The following is a 17,964-nucleotide window of genomic DNA, read 5'->3' as shown; positions in this document are numbered from 1 at the left end:
CTGACATCCGCACACAACACCGGCATATCTACTATTGTTACACTCACCACAGCAAAACTGATGCTAGTGGGGTATCTAGGGTTACTGACCAAGCTGCCACATCTGATGAGTTTGGAGTGAGAACATAGATGAACAGAGATGATGGATATACAGAACCAGGTCTCATATTTCACATCATAATGTGAATGTAATTAAAAGAGTGTGTCTCGAGGATGACAGCAGCATTTTCCTCTTCATCTTTTCTTGCAGGTGTCTCAGCTGAGGAGAGAGGACGGAGCTGTCGAGAAGACGAGCTGGTCCACTCGGTTCCTCAGCAGTCAAACATCATCTCACAGACACAATGATCTTCAGTCAACACCGTGCACTAACAGATCTTCGTTTCATCATCTTGGATCATCTTGGAAGTTAATTCCTCTGTCCGATGCTCACCTGCAGGTGGAATCCTGCTTTGGATGCATGTCTGTTCCCAGCCTGGAATCAGCCAGCTCTTTGAACTTTACTCCAGCTTTTTCACCTGAGATATTCCCTGATGATCACAAGGGAATATGCCACTCTGTTTCTGGTGGGCTCCTGCTTCCTGTTGGACTACAGCTCCCAAGTGCCCCTGCAGGCTCAGCTCCAGATCAGAACTAAGGCTGGAGGGATGTCTGCTAGGGGGGGACCTGGAGGTTATAAAGTGAGGTCACCTTTGGGGGAAGTGACATCATCAGATGGCAGGACGAGGTTCAGGGGGCACGGGAGGCCGAAGGTCCAGCGGATTAAAAGAGGATGGGTGTGGAACCAGTTCTTTGTCCTGGAGGAGTACATGGGGTCTGAACCGCAGTATGTTGGGAAGGTAAGGCACACCTGTTCACCTCTGACCTTTACTTTTGCAACTGATCAGTTTTCTTTTTAGTGCAGTTTTGAAGCTGGCGGGTCGAGTTAAAAAAGGAATAATAAAATACAGAACAGAACACTACAGAAAACTGTTCTACACATTTTTAAATGTATACAATTACCTGCAAAATAAGAAACACAAAGATCAACAACTTTCGGACCCATGAGCTGTGACTTTGTGACAAAGGAGGCGGTAAGATGGTTTAAAGCAGCATCACAGCTTGAAACACAGGAAAACCTTAAAGTCTCGACTATGTGACTGCGCCCTCTAACAGACTCCGAGGCTTTGGCCGTTCCCTGCAGGACACACGCTGTTAGTGTGCCACTGTTACCCTGAACTTTGACACGCAGAATCGTGAGGTCTCTAATGCTCAGCCTGAGTGAGGGGGGGGGGGCCCTCGTTATTATTATTTGTGTTATTTACTGTTTGACTGCAGGGAGTGGGAGGACACTGACAGAAGTCACTGACCCTGAAATGTTGGATTACCACACTGACACAAATGTTGATTCTGAGCAGCGTTTTAATCCCCCCTTGTTTCCCTGCCAGGAAACATTTAGTGCATTTCTGTATTTCCTGTGAAGATGAAACACGACCCTAATTGTTGATAATGATTATGTCAGCTCTCTCTCTCTGTCCTTTTTTTTGGTCAGTGTTAGCTGCAGATTCCCCGTGCAGATTAAACCTCCCTTTATCTTTGAAAGAGGTGTTGGAGGGGTTAGGGTCGGGCTGAGGGGGCTTACTCTGAAGCCTTTCACTCCTCTTTGTTGTCTGAGTATCCTCTCAGAAGGCCGAGCCTGCAGGATCGATCGCCGCTCTGCTCAGTAATTGAAGACAACATCCGAGCGCTGGAAGTAAAAAGTTCAGGAGATAAATAAGGTCCTTACTCAGTGTGAGCTTTAGACAACACGATGTATCCACCATGACTCTGAGAGAGAGTGATGCCCTTCTGTATTCTACGAAACCACCAGATGCATTAGGACTTTACTCATCACTAATGCAACTGAGGGTTGTGACACATTGGGTCAACATCATACATGAGCATGAAATCCCCTGCAATGGGAAGTTCTGGTGGTTTTAGACCAAACTTTTTCTAACCAGAAAGCACCGTTACATCACTCTCTTCTGAGCCTCCACAGTCCGCTGACAGAAACAAGAAAGAAAGATGGCGCTGTGTATAAATATATGTATTTATTGTATGTATTATACAGTTGGATCTGATTAACCTGTTTGACACCAAAGTAAAGAAATAACACAAAAAAACATCGAGGCAGCACTTGTGACCAGCACTGATGACGCATGCTTCATCAGGTAAGCCTCTATTAGAAGATCATTATTGCTGTGAGAGAACATTAATGATAGACTCAGACTCATTGTGATCATTACACTGGAGCTGCCATGACTTGCACCTGCTGCCAAATGCTTTTATAATGTTATGTCCCATCACGGGTCAATTCATTTACCCTTTGACTATTACACCTGGCTGAAAACCAGGTGAGACACTGGTCTGAGAGTGGGGTCATGCCTACAAGGACAACAGGTAGTAATACACTGTAGTATTATATTGTTTGGAAATACCTGTTTATTTTAGTTTATTAGTGTGTTTGACAGGGGCCGTGCACAAGAGGGCCACATCTGTGGTCCCTGGGCAGAACCCCAGATCTCTGAGTAATAAGTGCAAGGAGCAGGACTTATTAAATAGTGAACTGACTGCACTGGTATTGCACTTTTCTAGTCTTCAGACCTCTGTGCCACCATCACATGGTGGTGGCTTTTACGTGATGTTCTTGGCTGGAAAAGAAACTGTTAAACAGTAGGAATGTTCTCATGCTAAAATTTCTGCTATCACGATCTCAGTGACGAATTACTGAAGTTAAAGATTGAAAATAATTGACTCATTTGTGAACATTATTTGCTAAATTAAAGAGTTTGCTACTAATCCAGACGTGCACAGCATAGCTGGAGTTGGTTTATTTATTTATATACTTACTTACTACAGTCTTTGGTAACTTTGAGATCTTTAGAAATAGTAGAGGTGAGAAAGCTTTGCTTTGTTGGCTGTGAATTTTTAATCTCCCAACCCATTCCTGTTGTTGTACAAAAATGAAGCCAACATACCGCCACGTACGATCTTCAGTGGAGATCGACTGGTGGAGCCACAGAATTGATGTCCCGACAACCTCAGAGACCCCTCAGGTCGACCAGCTATTTTTGCTTTGCTCTTGGGCAGCTGACATGTTGTCCTTTTTTTCATACAATCCATGCTCCAACCACAGAGTTGGTTGTGAAACGCTCGTTACCGATACCAGCACCAAATGACGCACTGAAAGTATTAAGAGGAGCTCAGGTTGCGGCTGTGGATGTGATCCGTTTGGCAACAGCCTCCTCTCTGCAGGAGGTCTGAGACCTCCAGCTGGCACACAGAGGCGTTTGTGTTCATGTGAGGGGACGGGGTCAGGGGTGGGAAGAGACCAAGACCTCTGCTGATAAATCAAATAAACTGGATTTGTTTCTAGACATGTTAGCATCACATGTGGATGAGCTAACACCGTGACCTTAAGAAACCAGGACTCTGTTCTTTGGATATCTCAGTAAGTCAGACTTTATATTTGATGATTTAATAAAAGCCTTTTTCAATTCTTCAAATCTTTCTTTAAAATGAGCAACACAGGGTTACCCAACAGAATACAAGTGTCTTTATGCTTCACAGGATCATAATTATACAATAATTCAATTCAGAGTAACTGAGTTTTAAAGTCTGTCGATGGTTTCATGCAGAAAATCTGAAGCTTTCTTTCTAGATTCAGTTCAACCCTCTGTGAACAAAACTCTTGACTAAGTCCTGAGAACAAAAATATTGATTTCAGTCCTTCAAGATAAAGAGAGACGATTGGTAGGTGGGAGTTTTGCCCGTACATAAAAAAGAAAGATCTGAGTTTGTGTGTACTTAACGCAGGTCTTTTCACTGTAGAATACAAACAGTGGTGAGTAAGAAAGCCACAGTTTGTAATGAATCTCAGTTCACCGACGTGTGCACAACGCATGAAAACAAAACGCAAAAACAGAACAAAAGATAGACTCCACTTGTTTCTGTTTCACATAAAAAGTTAACATCTATAGTCAAATCCTAGTTATACTTTTACATCTGAAATGAATCATTAGTTAGAGCAGCAATCCACAAACCCAGGATCGCCTGCACTTATATAGCCCCTTGTAGTCTTCTGACCACTCTAAGTGCTTTACACTACATGCCAGCAGTGAATGCTGATATGTAGTGTAAAACACTTAGAGTGTCTTTCACATACGTTAATCCACTCATCATTTGCTCACCTTCACACACACAGTTTGGGGTTTATTATCTTCCCAGAGGATACTTCAGCATATAGACTGGAGGAGCTGGGGATCTAACCACTGACCGTCTAATTGGGGGAGGACCGACTCTACCTCTAAGCCACAGCCCAAATGAAATGTAAATGTAATGTACACTGATGCACTGATATATTGAACTTAAATCAGTTGACCTCTTATGTATAATAATATGGATGTAACTGTGTGCTTAGCAAGCCATTAGTCTAAATCACAAACTGAATGAAATGATGTAAACACATTGTTGGGCATCAGGTTACAGGCTGCTTGCTGTTGTACATCTGTTCAGTGTAACAGCTGTGTTACCAACAGTTCAAAAAGCATGCTGCACTCCCTGCTGTCAAAGCTTCACCCAGCTTAACAATGGAGAGAAAGAACGCTGTTTGCTCTTCTTTCACTCTTGTTTTAACTTTAACTTTTTTAGTTGAAGCCTGTGTGACCAGCGTCAGCACGAGGGACGCTCAGTCACACTCACAGCAAATCCTCTTATCAAAGTTCATTATTAAGTCTGCTGCCTCTTTAATAAAGTCAACACACTGAGTTGGCTAATTAAGTTTGAACTTTCATTTAATTCCTATTTGCTCTCATGCCTTTGTTGTTTTTCTGGATGATTATAATTTGACTAATGCAATTGAACTATTCAGTAACATAATAATTTCTCAAGGATTATGTTTGAAAACAACATATCAGTGTGGAAGAAGACCAGAAAAGGTCTGGTACCTGTCATACAGTGGGGAGTTGGGAGCTGTCCGAGGTGCTGAAACATGGAAGTGGATCCTGAAGTCTGGAGCTCCAACTCTGATAACAGATAATGATGTTTTCAAGTGAAAGGAACAGTGTGTTACTAAAAGGTTATGTTTCCTAAAGAAAGCCTCAATATTGCTCTGTGTGTTGCTCTTTCGCTTTGTGACCATACGTGTGATAAGATGGCTGAGGTTATGGATAAAGTCCGCACAACTCTGACCTCTTAAATCATGATGTAATGCAGCTGCTTGAAAACGTTGGTATGTGTTGTTTTCTGTGTCATCTCTGGATTATTGACCATGAATGTGCAACCAAATAATGCTCACCTCTAGTGGCTTCTGTGTCTTGTCAGATTAGAATGGACTTGGCTTAGTTGCATCATCACTAAGAAATGTTAATAAACTCATCAACAAGTTAAACAAACTTGCCTTTGTTTGAGCTGCTAACACATCTCATCCAAGAAGCACAGATACAACTAATGTTCTAAGAGATCACATGATACATTAAAGGGGGATTCTGATAGTTGAAGTGAGCAGTATGTTTACATATTTTGGGATGTTTCAGAAAGGAACCCTGTAGAGACAGAACTTGTAGGGTAAGAACAACTGTTACATCATTCAAACTGAACTCTACTGACAAAAACAATACTTGTACCTTTCAGAACATGTGAGCTGCTGATCTACTTAGAGCAACAATCTGAGCCTGTCAGTTGCAGAGAAACAGAAAACACGTTTAATGGACATACTTTGATCTGGTGCATTGCCTCCAAGGATTACATAGCAGCTTTTACAGCCCATGTTTTTGTTGGCAGTTGAAGCAATCTACAGGAGCAATTTCAAAAACCTTTTGTTCCTATGAGTCATTTAGACTCCCAGAAAATGTAAAAATGAGTTCCATTTTTAAAAACACCTGAGCTGTCCTTTACATCATTACACCCAAAGTAAGATCCTGATGCATCTGAAAGTGGTTTTAACACCACTTTAGTGTCCAAGGCTACATACATAGTTGTTAGTTTGAGATGGAAAGAAAACTTTTACTTAACCTCTTTATCTCTCTGTTGGCCTGACTACAGACAGGGAGGAGAACACGTGCTCGCTCAGAGTGGGTAAGCTCTGCTCCTCTCGTGCCCAGCCAAACAGGACTGGTGCCCAGGGGCTCGTGATTAATCTGCTGTTGGTGCTAATAGTAGGGACACAGCTTGATTATCACCCGAGGAGGCACGACTGCCTGGAAGGAGGAGGGGTGAGGAAATCAGATGACCTCCTGCCACTAGGAGTTTGACTCAGAGCTTGTAGTGCTAAAACCTTAAATCTGAGGCCAGCAGGTTTAGAAGATTATGACAGAGTAGAGTCCTGCTCAGACCAAAGGAGTAACAACTGAGCACAAGCACGCCATCAGTTTCAAATTACCTCTAACATGCAACACAAATAAAGATTTACTGCCCTGCTGGTCCTCAAAGTACCACATTTCCCCTCTACACCGTTCTGTATCAAGCACTCAATGCCAGCTGATAATGTAGTTTAATGAAGTCTTCATGTTCACAGTTGGTCAGGAGCTTTCAGTGGCTACATTTCTTTACCCAAAATGTTTCAAGTAGAGAGAAAAGACGACAAAACAGGAGATGGATGTATTTTTCAATCCATTCATTTCCACAGAACAATTTATATTTTGTCAGAAAACTGTTGTCATGCGAGAAATAACCTAATTTGTGCAGACAACATCCCTGATTCACCACGCTGTGAGAGCACTGAAGTTCCTTTGAAGGTGGTCATTACCCACAATGACAGCCATGATGACAGCCAGCCCTGAGCTCAGAAGGTTTCTGACAGTTTGTAAAGAAATTCTTTAGCCAGGAAAACAGCTGTTGTATCAGCTGTCCGGATGGCGCGTCTCAGAGGACCTCACAGGTAAAGGAGCAGAATGTGGAGGTCCAGGGTTGGCATGGTTACACGTGGTCTGCAGTTGTGAAGCAGCTTGGCTGTATCCTTATTATCTCAAACACCATCAGAGAGGGCTTATGGTCGTCAAACATTCAGTTTATAGGCTCTGGTGGAATTTGCTGCAGTCAGAATCCCAAGTGCACCTCCTCAAAACTTTCTGTATGACCGAGCCTAAGCACACCCTGCTAATCAGCATCTCAGTATGCCAAACCTGCCAGGTAGATGGGGCATCTTGGCACATCTTAAATGCCACTTAAAATGTAGTGAAGTACAAATATACTCAAGTAAACGTTTAATACCTGATTTGGAAGTCCAAGAACACAAAAACGACTTTTTTACAGAAACATGAGAACATGTAATTGTAAATAATTGAATTTAAATGAAACATCTATATTGATAACACATTGTGAATACTGAAAGCTTGCTCCTGTACTTCTAACTTATGTCCAGAGTTTATCCCATCCACATAGACATGAGATGGTCAGTGATGAACTCCACTTGAACTGCACACACATCATCTGTAGCTGCCTGCTGAGATGCTGCATAGTGCAGCACCTCAGGCTGCATCGTCAGTGAACTTAACTGTGTGAGATGTGTCATGCAGCAGAGAGAACATGGTTTATTCTGAGAAACAGTTTTTTTCATGTATATGTTCTTAATGTCTTCGCTATTGTTGCTTCCATTCTTTCTTTCATGTGAAGTGCCTTTAAGTACCGTTTAAATCGCTATATGTATAAAATGTATCATTATTATTATTATTATTATTATTATTGGAAAAGGGTGCAACAGACTTTAGTTCTTCCAGCTGGTTGTTCCCTGAGTGATCGCCTACCATGTCTGTGATCAGATGGTAATTACCTGTAATTTGATAAACAGAACCATTATTTCAAAACCAATCATAATATATTTTTAAAAATATATAGAGGACAAGAGTATCACAAAAATAGTTTTACAAAAGCTACATTTTAACTATCAATATGTATATAGGCATGAGTGTTGCCAGATTGGGCGCGTGTCCGCCCAGTTAGGCTTCTTTTGATCACCTTGGGCTGGGGAAAATAGCGTTGGGCTGCTAGATGAATTTCGGGCTGCTTCTGTCAACATGTGGTGGGTTTTCGAACACCAGACAAGCTGTCAGTTTATTTCACGATTTAGTGGTTTCCTCTCACTCACTGTTTACCCATATATGATTGACATGAGTTGTATTCAATCCTCTTAATAAGGGAACGACCTATTTACTTTGACGTCATTATCATTGACAATGTGGTATAAATCTTCTTTTTACATTTCTTAAATCAGAAATATCAATTTAAATCACATTTGGTCAGAAATCAATGCCGAAATAAGGCCTTATTTTTTAAATATTTTTGGTGCAATTAATGGCATATCCATTTATTTATATTATTTATCTATTTGTTTCATTCCTCCACAATCCTATAGTTTTAAACTAGGTTGGATTTTGGTGTTTTTTGGTTCATGGCAGACGTTTCATGACATTTAATGGCAGTGCTTCACCACAGTGCCAAGAGCGCATTTTACATTTTGTGTATTTGGTTGCCTAACTTCACTCTTTTTGGGTTGCGATAGCATATTTATCAAACATTTTATCTTTGGTCATTTGATGCAGATATGAAGCTTTGCATGCTTACGATCTGTTTTCTATTGCGTATATAATTGTTTTACGGTTTTATGCAGGTATCTGGCAAGGTTTAAGATTTGGGCTGGTTTTGAGTTGTAATTGGGCAGGAAGCTGTCAATCTGATCTGGCAAGATTGATGGGCATGATACCCAGATCTACTTCACACATGTTTAAATGATTTGATGTCATAGGACACACTTTTTTTTTAGGAATCAAGAGCCACATGCGCATGATTTCTTGATCAGAACAAGAGATAGTACAACAAGCCTCATCGTTAGTGTCTGTATTCAGATTTACCAGTTACATTCTGGTCAGTGTGATGTCGGTGCATCTTTCCACATGACAATAACGCAACATAACATGAGGAATAAAATGTTTAACTCACTGAGCTGTACTGAGCTCACACACACACACACACACACACACAAACACACACACACACACACACACACACACACACTCACACTCAGGTTCAGGTGGAGACTCCTTAGATTTCTCTCTTCACTGGTCAACTGTGACAAATTGTCCAGAATGCAAAACCCAGCTGGACTGTGTAAGAGTGAGTGTGTTCCTAGAATGGGAATAGTGAGAATTATTTACATCTGTATATATGATGGAGGGCGGGAGGTCAGTCTCTAAATTCCCCCTCTGAAACAGGTTATGGAACCAAAATGATCTCCGCCCAGACGAGGGAGAATCTCTGTCCTGACTAACATGGCTGAAAACACATTTCACATGACCATTCAGGTACACTGGTCATGTGGATGGCAGTGTTAGCAGACACACAAACAGGCACTGTCTCGCTCGCCCATAACAGCGCTCCATGTCGGCCTGATAATGCTGCTGAACACGGGGATCACTCCAATAACAGCTTCACTCCAGCACATGCCGGCAGCTCACAAAAACAGCAAGGTCACCTTAAAGAACCAAAGTTGAAAGCACTTCAGCACTGACTTCACTTTGAAACGTACGTCTCATATCCAGGCTATGTTATTCATGTTGAGTTAACCGCTTCCAGTCGAGTAATGATCCCTGTCAAATCAGGGAAGTACAAGTAATGACTGACAGGGAGAAATACCAAGCAGCTCCACAGCACGATCTCATCTTCTCGCTGCGCTGTAACATCACTCTTACGTCTTGACAAGTTTTTGAGCTCAATCCACTTTTATTGGCTCTCTCAGGGTGTGTAAGGAAGAGAGCAACGTCCTCATTCAGGATCCTATCGTGGCCTGAGGGTAGGAGCTCTTCCCAAGCCATCTTGGGTGCTGGCCAAGTGTAGACGGTGTTTTCATTCCAACTGCAGCTGGGAGAAAAGGAGAAGTTTTCCCTGATGCCTTACTCCTGTAGGGCCTGGTGTAAACATGCTGAAAGCTAGGAGAAGTAGAGGTAGAGTGATCACAGTGATGTTCCTCGTCAGGAGGATAGATTTACCTTAATATTTTGGCATATCTGTAAACATTTGAAAAGATTAAAGTCACTATAAACACACAGAAAAACTTAAAATCAGGAGTATTTTCATACTGAACGTTCCCTGGGTCGGTTGTGTTGCTGCAGTCTGGAAGCCTCATGTTCGCTCGTCTCCCAGCAGGACTTGTGCAGCTTGTGTGGCCTTTTGGGGCAGAGACATATCACCTCTTTGCCCTCATTACATATGTGTGCCTGACCTTTTCAGTCGCACCTCCATCTGTCACTGCAGGACATGACAGCTTAAACAAAATCAACTCTCAGGAGTAAACAGTGAGGTCATCAGCATTCATCAGACACAAGCACGCCTCTCGCTCTTCTCTGTGTAAGAACAGCAGCATCTAGCCTAACTGAAAAATACATATAGCCATTTATTAAGCTATGCATTTTTTATATTCCAGCATTGCTACTCCTCCTGCTGTATAATACCCAATCAGGAAACAATGGGATTTGGGATGGGATCAATCAATGGGATCAGTTAATACTTATCCAGCTCTAGGAGACAAACAAATGTCTCAGTTCCAGCAGAATCAAACACTTGGACATATCTGTCATGCCTCATTATGACTGACTGTGATGAAAAATACAGCAGACTGATTAAAGATTGAGATGAAGTGATGTAAGTTGGTGTAAGGATGATCAGATGGGTGAGAGAGCTGCTCTCTGTGATGATGTGAAAGTTGATAAGATGATTTATTAATGCAGTGGTGCACTTGATTCAGTCAAACTCTGCAGGCAACAGTGGCTTTATCTGCATGTTTGTCAGGTTTAGAGACAGAACAATATCTGTGTATGTCAGATGTTACATTATATCTAAAGCTGCATTAGCTGTGTTAAGTAACATGCTACAAATTATTATGGCTGCCATGCTGGCAAACAGTCCCTTAATAGCCAGCAGACAGAGAGCAACATTTGCTACATCTGGGCTCATGTTTGTGTCCTGGACCATTAAACCAAATAAACCACATGAAAGGCGCTAAAATTCTCAACAGATCATTGTGGTCATCATCTTGGGATTAATGTCACCAATCGACACCTTTCACATTGGTCATTCAGTTTCTTTTTACTGTGTCAAGATCGAAAACACTGGATCCTACGTTTCCCATAATGCCGCCAATATAATCCTCCATTAGACTCCTCGCTGCATGGTCAACATCCACATCTGTTAAACTCCACACCAGACACTTCAGTTTGGACGACAGACTTCTGCTAGAAGTTTGTAGTGTCCCAAAACGAGTTGTAGTGAGTTAGGTTCAGTGGTGACTCTGCATTGCCTGTAAGTGTGAGTGGATGTGTCTTTGTGTCAGCCCTGTGACATGGCCAGGGTGTACATCTCGCCCAATGACAGCTGGGACCTTTGAAACACACGAGATCTGTTGGTTATTTTTTCTTATGTAAAATGCATCTTTAATATGTAACTATGATGATGCCTGGGGAAGGGTTAACAGGTCTGTAATATCCCATAGGAGCCTGTACCTAACCTTTCATGCTTGAATTTGCGAGGCCTTGGTCATATATGAACCCTGTTTTCTCAGGGACATGTTACAGAAATCATTCACAGACAATATCATCATTAGCATGTGTGAAGGACCAGATCTCCTTGTTTTCCATAAACATTATGCTCCTGTGACAGATCCATTAACTTCAATTCTCTTAGATCATTCTGTGTACAGGTCCCAGGTCCAGTGATGGCTGCCATGGCCTGCCTGGAACCCCAATTATAGAGCCGAACAGATCATGACATGGCTCAGAATAAACCAACCAACTCATGAATGAGTAAAAAGTAGAGAGGAAAAAGGCAGTTAAAGGGATGTGGTTAGTACACACCTTAAGCAGGTGACTGATGGCCAAGTGTTTTGGCAAGAAAGCCTCTTTCTTGACAGTAATGCGGTTGATGGGATAAAGACGAGCCAGATGGTCTGAAGGCTACTTTCCTTGGTTTTCTGCTTCTGTATATCACGCACCACCCTGCAGTTCGGAGGGTTAAGCTGAGGCGCAACTGACCGAAATTAGCACAGGGCACAGCGGGGGTGCCAGAGGGCTCCCGCCGGCAAAAGTTGAACCTGTTGAAATTCAAGCAAGGGCACCTTCCTGGTGGATTACTTTGCTTTTTATCTTTCGGCAGTTATGACGCCAATTAAAATGGATGTTACCAACATAACATAAGTCCTGTCACAGAAAATCATGAGAGTGATTTGCCATATTGGAAGCCTTGTTATTCACAAATATCCTCCTGAAAACTCCTGGACTGAATTGATTTGATACCTGAAGCAATGCTCAACGCATACCAGCATCCTGCTTTTTGAACACAGGTGACTTTGGTCTGAAGGCAAGGAGTCCCATTTCTAATATTCTCCAAAGCATCTTGATGACACAAATGTTACCTTTGATTTCAATTAATGTGCAGCTGAAGTTATACCAGAAGAGAAGTTTTAGCAGAGGCCTTGGTCTGAGCCAAACCTGCCCTGGAAATGCATGAATCCTCTGCGCAGGACAGATGTAACAATGGTCTGACTGAAGCTGGAGATAGTTTTTATGTTTACACGCTTCGCTGAGTCCTCAGAGACAACTGCTGCATGTACCAGACATATGCTTTCTCATTTCAAGTATATATGAAGAAATGAATAATTCAAACGCTGTGAGCTGACAGTTTGTTCAGCTTCAGTATCGCATTTGATTTGATTCTTTGCTTAACAAGGAATTTGCCTTTGTCTGATGGTGCATGCTAAAAACACTGAGAAAAATATCGAGGTTAAGAAACAAATATATATAAAATATATAGAGTCAGAATACAGAAAAAGAAATCTGTTTTAAAGTGACATACATACAGCAGACTGTGTGCCGCTCGTGCGTTGGAGCTGCTGTTCGTTTTCCTCTGGTCCTTATTTACTTGCACACCGACGTTTCAGCTCCACTGGATCTTCATTAAACTACATCGATATTCAGCTCCTTATTTCTCATCAGTGTTTGCAGCCCACTGGGTCTCGGTCAGTTAGTTGTTAACTTGCACATCAACGGACTCCTTCTGCAGAAAAATAATGAATTCACTGTTGGGGAGCGTCAGCTTACTTTAAAAATCAATGTGTTTTTATCAAGTCACTGCTTCTGGTAAAAGTGCTTTAGAGGGGGAAAAACATATATATAACTTTTGAATTTTTACTAAAGTATTGTTTGGTCCATAACTTACGCTTTAGCCTCAGATGGACTCAACATCTGAAATAGAAACAGGAAGAAGATTTTAAAGCCCTTAAAAACAGTATAAAGGTAACATTATAGAAACTCAGCTCATGTGCTGCATCAGGACTGTGTGGCTGTGGAGACCAGGGCTAATACAGAAATCTCTGATGTATGCATGCATGTGTTGTTGTGGGACCACATCGCTCATAGTAAGAAGCTGACTAAAAAAGTAGATTAGCAGTTCCTTCAAAAGGTGTTAGTTATTAAATATTCTGTTTCAATGGCTCTCTGCAAAGCAAAGAAATACATGAGACACAAGATGTAAGTATTGCACCTCTCTGCCCGAGAAGTTGATTAAAACATCAATGAGAGATTTGCTCTCATCTCTGGTCATATCATCTAGCCTGGTTTCTTCACTGTGCATTAGCTAAGCCTCTGCAAGTTTAGGAAGCTTTATTATAGATGACAATAACTGAGTTACAGTGATGCAAACTATGATTGTTTCAATTTTCACATGATGAATGTTTATATGTCAATGTTTATCACTGTAAATCCTTGTTTGAAAGTGTATATTTTAGCATGTTTTAAGCCTTTTCAGAGGAAAAACAACACGTTCTGTTTGCACATTGTTTCTGAGGACACTGACCTCAGCAGTAAATCAATTTTAAGTTGTGACTGTTTGTTGCTTAACTGGGAGCCCTATGATTTAATGCCGTTTGTCTCTGTGTGTGTTTTCTGCCTCCTGCAGCTCCACTCAGACATGGACCATGGAGACAATGCAGTCAAATACACTCTGTCAGGAGAAGGAGCTGGGTCCATCTTTACCATCGATCAAATAACAGGAGACATACACGCTCTGGTGGGGCTCGACAGGTCAGGACCTACAACAACACTCATTCTGTCTGAATGTCCGTGTTACATGATCAATGGACTGCACTTACAGGCTTAGCAGCAGTCTGTTGGTATTAAATGTTAGCACTGTATGAAATAGCAAGGTGGAATAACGTGCTTACCATTGTGCACTTCTTGTTAGAACAATAAGGAAACACACAGAAGATAAGTAATCATTGTAATATCAAAACATACCCACAAACATGTTGATATCATCCCGTTCAAAGACTTAGAGCAATATGTGCTTTAATGCACATTATTCTGGTGATGATTAAATCTTAATAAAAAATTACTAGTTTTCCTGTATTAATATCTTCAATGAACTTCAATATACAATATGGAATCAGTCATATCTCTGTGATTCTAAACAAACTATGTTAGAAAACATGGGCACAGCATTAGAGCAGGTTGTATCTCAAACAGAAGGTTGGTGGTTCGATCCCTGGCTCCTGCGTTCCCCCTCAAGTGTCCTGAATCCAGAATTACTCCGAAAGGCATGGCCATGTGTGATCAGCCACCAGTGTGTGATCAGCCACCAGTGTGTGATCAGCCACCAGTGTGTGATCAGTCATCAGGGTGTGATCAGTCATCAGTGTGTGATCAGCCACCAGTGTGTGATCAGTCATCAGGGTGTGATCAGTCATCAGTGTGTGATCAGCCACCAGTGTGTGATCAGTCATCAGGGTGTGATCAGTCATCAGTGTGTGATCAGTCATCAGGGTGTGATCAGTCATCAGGGTGTGATCAGTCATCAGTGTGTGATCAGCCACCAGGGTGTGATCAGTCATCAGGGTGTGATCAGTCATCAGTGTGTGATCAGTCATCAGTGTGTGATCAGTCATCAGTGTGTGAACGTGTGTTGGAAAGGGTGAATGTGACATGCAGTGTAAAAGCACTGCAAGTGGTCAGAAGACTATACCTAAACCTGGTGTAGAGTACAGTGGTAACCCACCAGCAGACTTGTAGCATACTGTACTAAAACTGGCTGAATGTCGAAGTGCCCCAATTGGACAAGACACTGAACCCCAAATTGCTCCTGAAGCCAAAGCTATCAGTGAGTGACTGTGTGAATGGTTAGATTCTGATCGGAGATTTGCCCTTTGGCCTTTGCCATCAGTGAATGAATGTTTGTGTGAAAAGGTGAATGTGACATGTAGAGTGAAAGTGTTCTGAAGAATAGAAAAGAGATATCTAAGTGCAGGCTGTTAACCATTCACCTAATAACAACAGAGTTATGGAGAACAGTACAAACAGCTGCTATCAACAGCCTTGTAGTTTAGACCTCCAGTGCTGAAGCATGTTGTTTCATCCTGGTGTTACTGTCTGATACAAAGAATGTCTGTAAAAACCACAGCAACCTGCATGTTACACAAGCTGGAGTGAAACCACATACCTTTGTTGATTAGACCTATTGACATACTTGATGCTTTACAGGGAGGAAAAGTCCTTCTACACACTGAGGGCCCAGGCTGTAGACATCCAGTCAGGCCTCCCTCTGGAGCCAGAGTCTGAGTTCATCATCAAGGTGCAGGACATCAACGACAACGAGCCGCGATTCCCTGATGGTCCCTACAGTGCCAGTGTCCCTGAGATGTCCCCCACAGGTAGGACAAGTTTACATAAAGCCTTTCTTAACATATATACCTTTATGTTCTGTAATATATCATGTGTGATGATGCAACTCAAAATCCAGACAGAGGAAGAGTGAGGGGCCAAAAAAAACATCTACAAAATAAGAATATTAAAGAGGGATAAGAATCAAACTGTAGCGTGCTCTTGAAGTTATTTTAACCTTTCAAATGTGAGAGGTGTTTTTATGAGTATGTCCACCTCCGAGGCCTACAGTCTTCTTCTGTCGTACAGTGCTTAGCATCAGTGTTGGTACTCCAAACACTGACTATTGATAAATAACTGTCCCTTTAACATAAATAAATGTAAACAATATTTTATCTTCTGGGCTTGTTGGTTCAGCTCAGTTCTTAAGATTCACTTTGCAGTCTGCTTGGACACATTAAGATGTAGCTACACACACACACACACACACACACAGCTCACTAAGCCAGACTTAGTGGCCCATCTGTCTGCTAAATACCATTACTGAGAGGTAATTTAACAGCCAAGGTCTTTAGGCCTTAAGCTGTTAATGCTCCAGCTGAGGCCCAAAGTGCTCTGAAAGAACACAAGCTTGACCCCAGGACGTCTTTGTTGCAGAGAAATACAGCAACAAAATGTATAGCGGATTAGCTATGGTAGCAAACAGCACAAGTGTCCATATGATAAAAAGCATAATCCTGTAAGTCAAAGAGCACATGCAGCAGTGGCATTTCTGTTGTTGAGAAGGTTTGTTGATGTTGAGTTTCTGGATTCTCGAACAGTTTGAATCTGAGACACTGAACAGGTCGACTGTCTCTGTGACGAGGGCGGCTTCTTTTTTTTACTTTTCAAAATGATAAGTGATTCTGTTGTTTCTTAAAGGCACATTCCACACATGTTGTACAACTTTTAGTTTTTCATTGAACACCTTCTTCAGTTTTGTCCAGGTCACGTGATTTTAGCAATCTGTGACGTGTATAAAATCTGTTCCCCTTCCATGCTATATGATACCTAAACATCTTTTGTGTGTATGTTTGTTTAGGAACCTACGTGACACAGGTGACTGCCACAGATGCAGATGACCCCACCTATGGCAACAGTGCACGTATTGTCTACAGCATCCTCCACGGCCAGCCATACTTCTCTGTGGACCCCAAGACAGGTTTGAGGACAGCAACCTTCATGTTTCCCCTCACAACTTCCAAAACAAACTGTGACTTTTGCATGAACCCACAGCTCGCACTAGCTTCTGGAGCGCGTGAAATTCAACTGGTCAGGACACAGCGAGTGGTTCTCAGAGTGAGCTTCTCCTCAGTCCTGCACCTGAATGCTTAAATAAGCACTGAAAAGAATGTAAAGACTTTCTGTCTCTCGACAGACATCTCAACCGACCAGTAATTGTTCTAAACAAGGAGCGTCATGTTTGATTTTCACAATGAGTAAGACCATTCAGTCTCTGTAAGCACAGACTTTATGAAATGAAGGTGTTTGATGAAAATATCAAACCACCAGCCTCTGTGTTCAGCTACCCATTACTGTAGAAACACCATCAAGGTTCTAATTCTGGATATGTCCAATTTGTAAATGTATATCTGTTATTTCTCTATAGACCATCGTTAGTGTGTTCAGAACAGAACCAGCTTTGTCTCAGGGTGTAATTTCCCTTAGCTTCCTTTATCAATTAAGTGTTACTAATGGTGCAATGTGGTAGCAATGATGGTGCCAAAAGAAGCCCACGGTAAAGGCATCCAGAGGCTGAATCCATACGTCTCTTGAGATAGGTCTCTCCAAATGAAAACACCATATAATTCAAAGAAAAGTTGAACATCAGGTTCAAGAGGATCAGTGCAGACTTGACAGAAAGAATTAGATCGGGGCTACACATGTGTGCCATTAGTTTCAACCTTAGGTAAGCTGATCTCAGCTTGGAGAGGAGGAGAAGGTCTTGGAGAACAGCAGCTGCACTGTTGCATGAAAGAAAGCCAGCTGTGGTGGCTTTGGCATCTGATTAGGATGCCTACCGTTGAAGTTTTTTTTAGGCACATTCAACTGGTAGGATATCCAGGGATAGACCCAGAACAAGATGGAAAAACCTCTGGATCCCCGAGGAGGAGCTGGAAAACATTGCTGGGGAGGGGTACGTCTGAAGGCCTTCCTCAGAATGTTGCCATCGCCACCCAATCCTGGATAGGCTAAAGAGAACGAATGGATTAATGTATAGTAAAGTCCTCAAGTATAAATAATAAAGTTTAAATTCAGAGAGTGGCACAGACAAA

General features: G+C 42.0%; 1 pseudogene; it reads left to right on the top strand.

Annotated features, from left to right (window-relative positions):
• Nucleotides 1-452: 452 nt before the first annotated feature.
• The window catches only part of LOC138611086 (cadherin-12-like), a 46,499-nt pseudogene continuing 28,987 nt past the window's right edge, over nucleotides 453-17,964 (top strand).

This window comes from Semicossyphus pulcher, unplaced genomic scaffold, assembly GCF_022749685.1.
Source record: "Semicossyphus pulcher isolate SPU_LCO1_2020_fin unplaced genomic scaffold, fSemPul1.0.p SCAF_7, whole genome shotgun sequence".
Lineage (NCBI taxonomy): Eukaryota > Metazoa > Chordata > Actinopteri > Labriformes > Labridae > Semicossyphus > Semicossyphus pulcher.
This window is presented reverse-complemented; position numbering and strand designations above follow the sequence as displayed.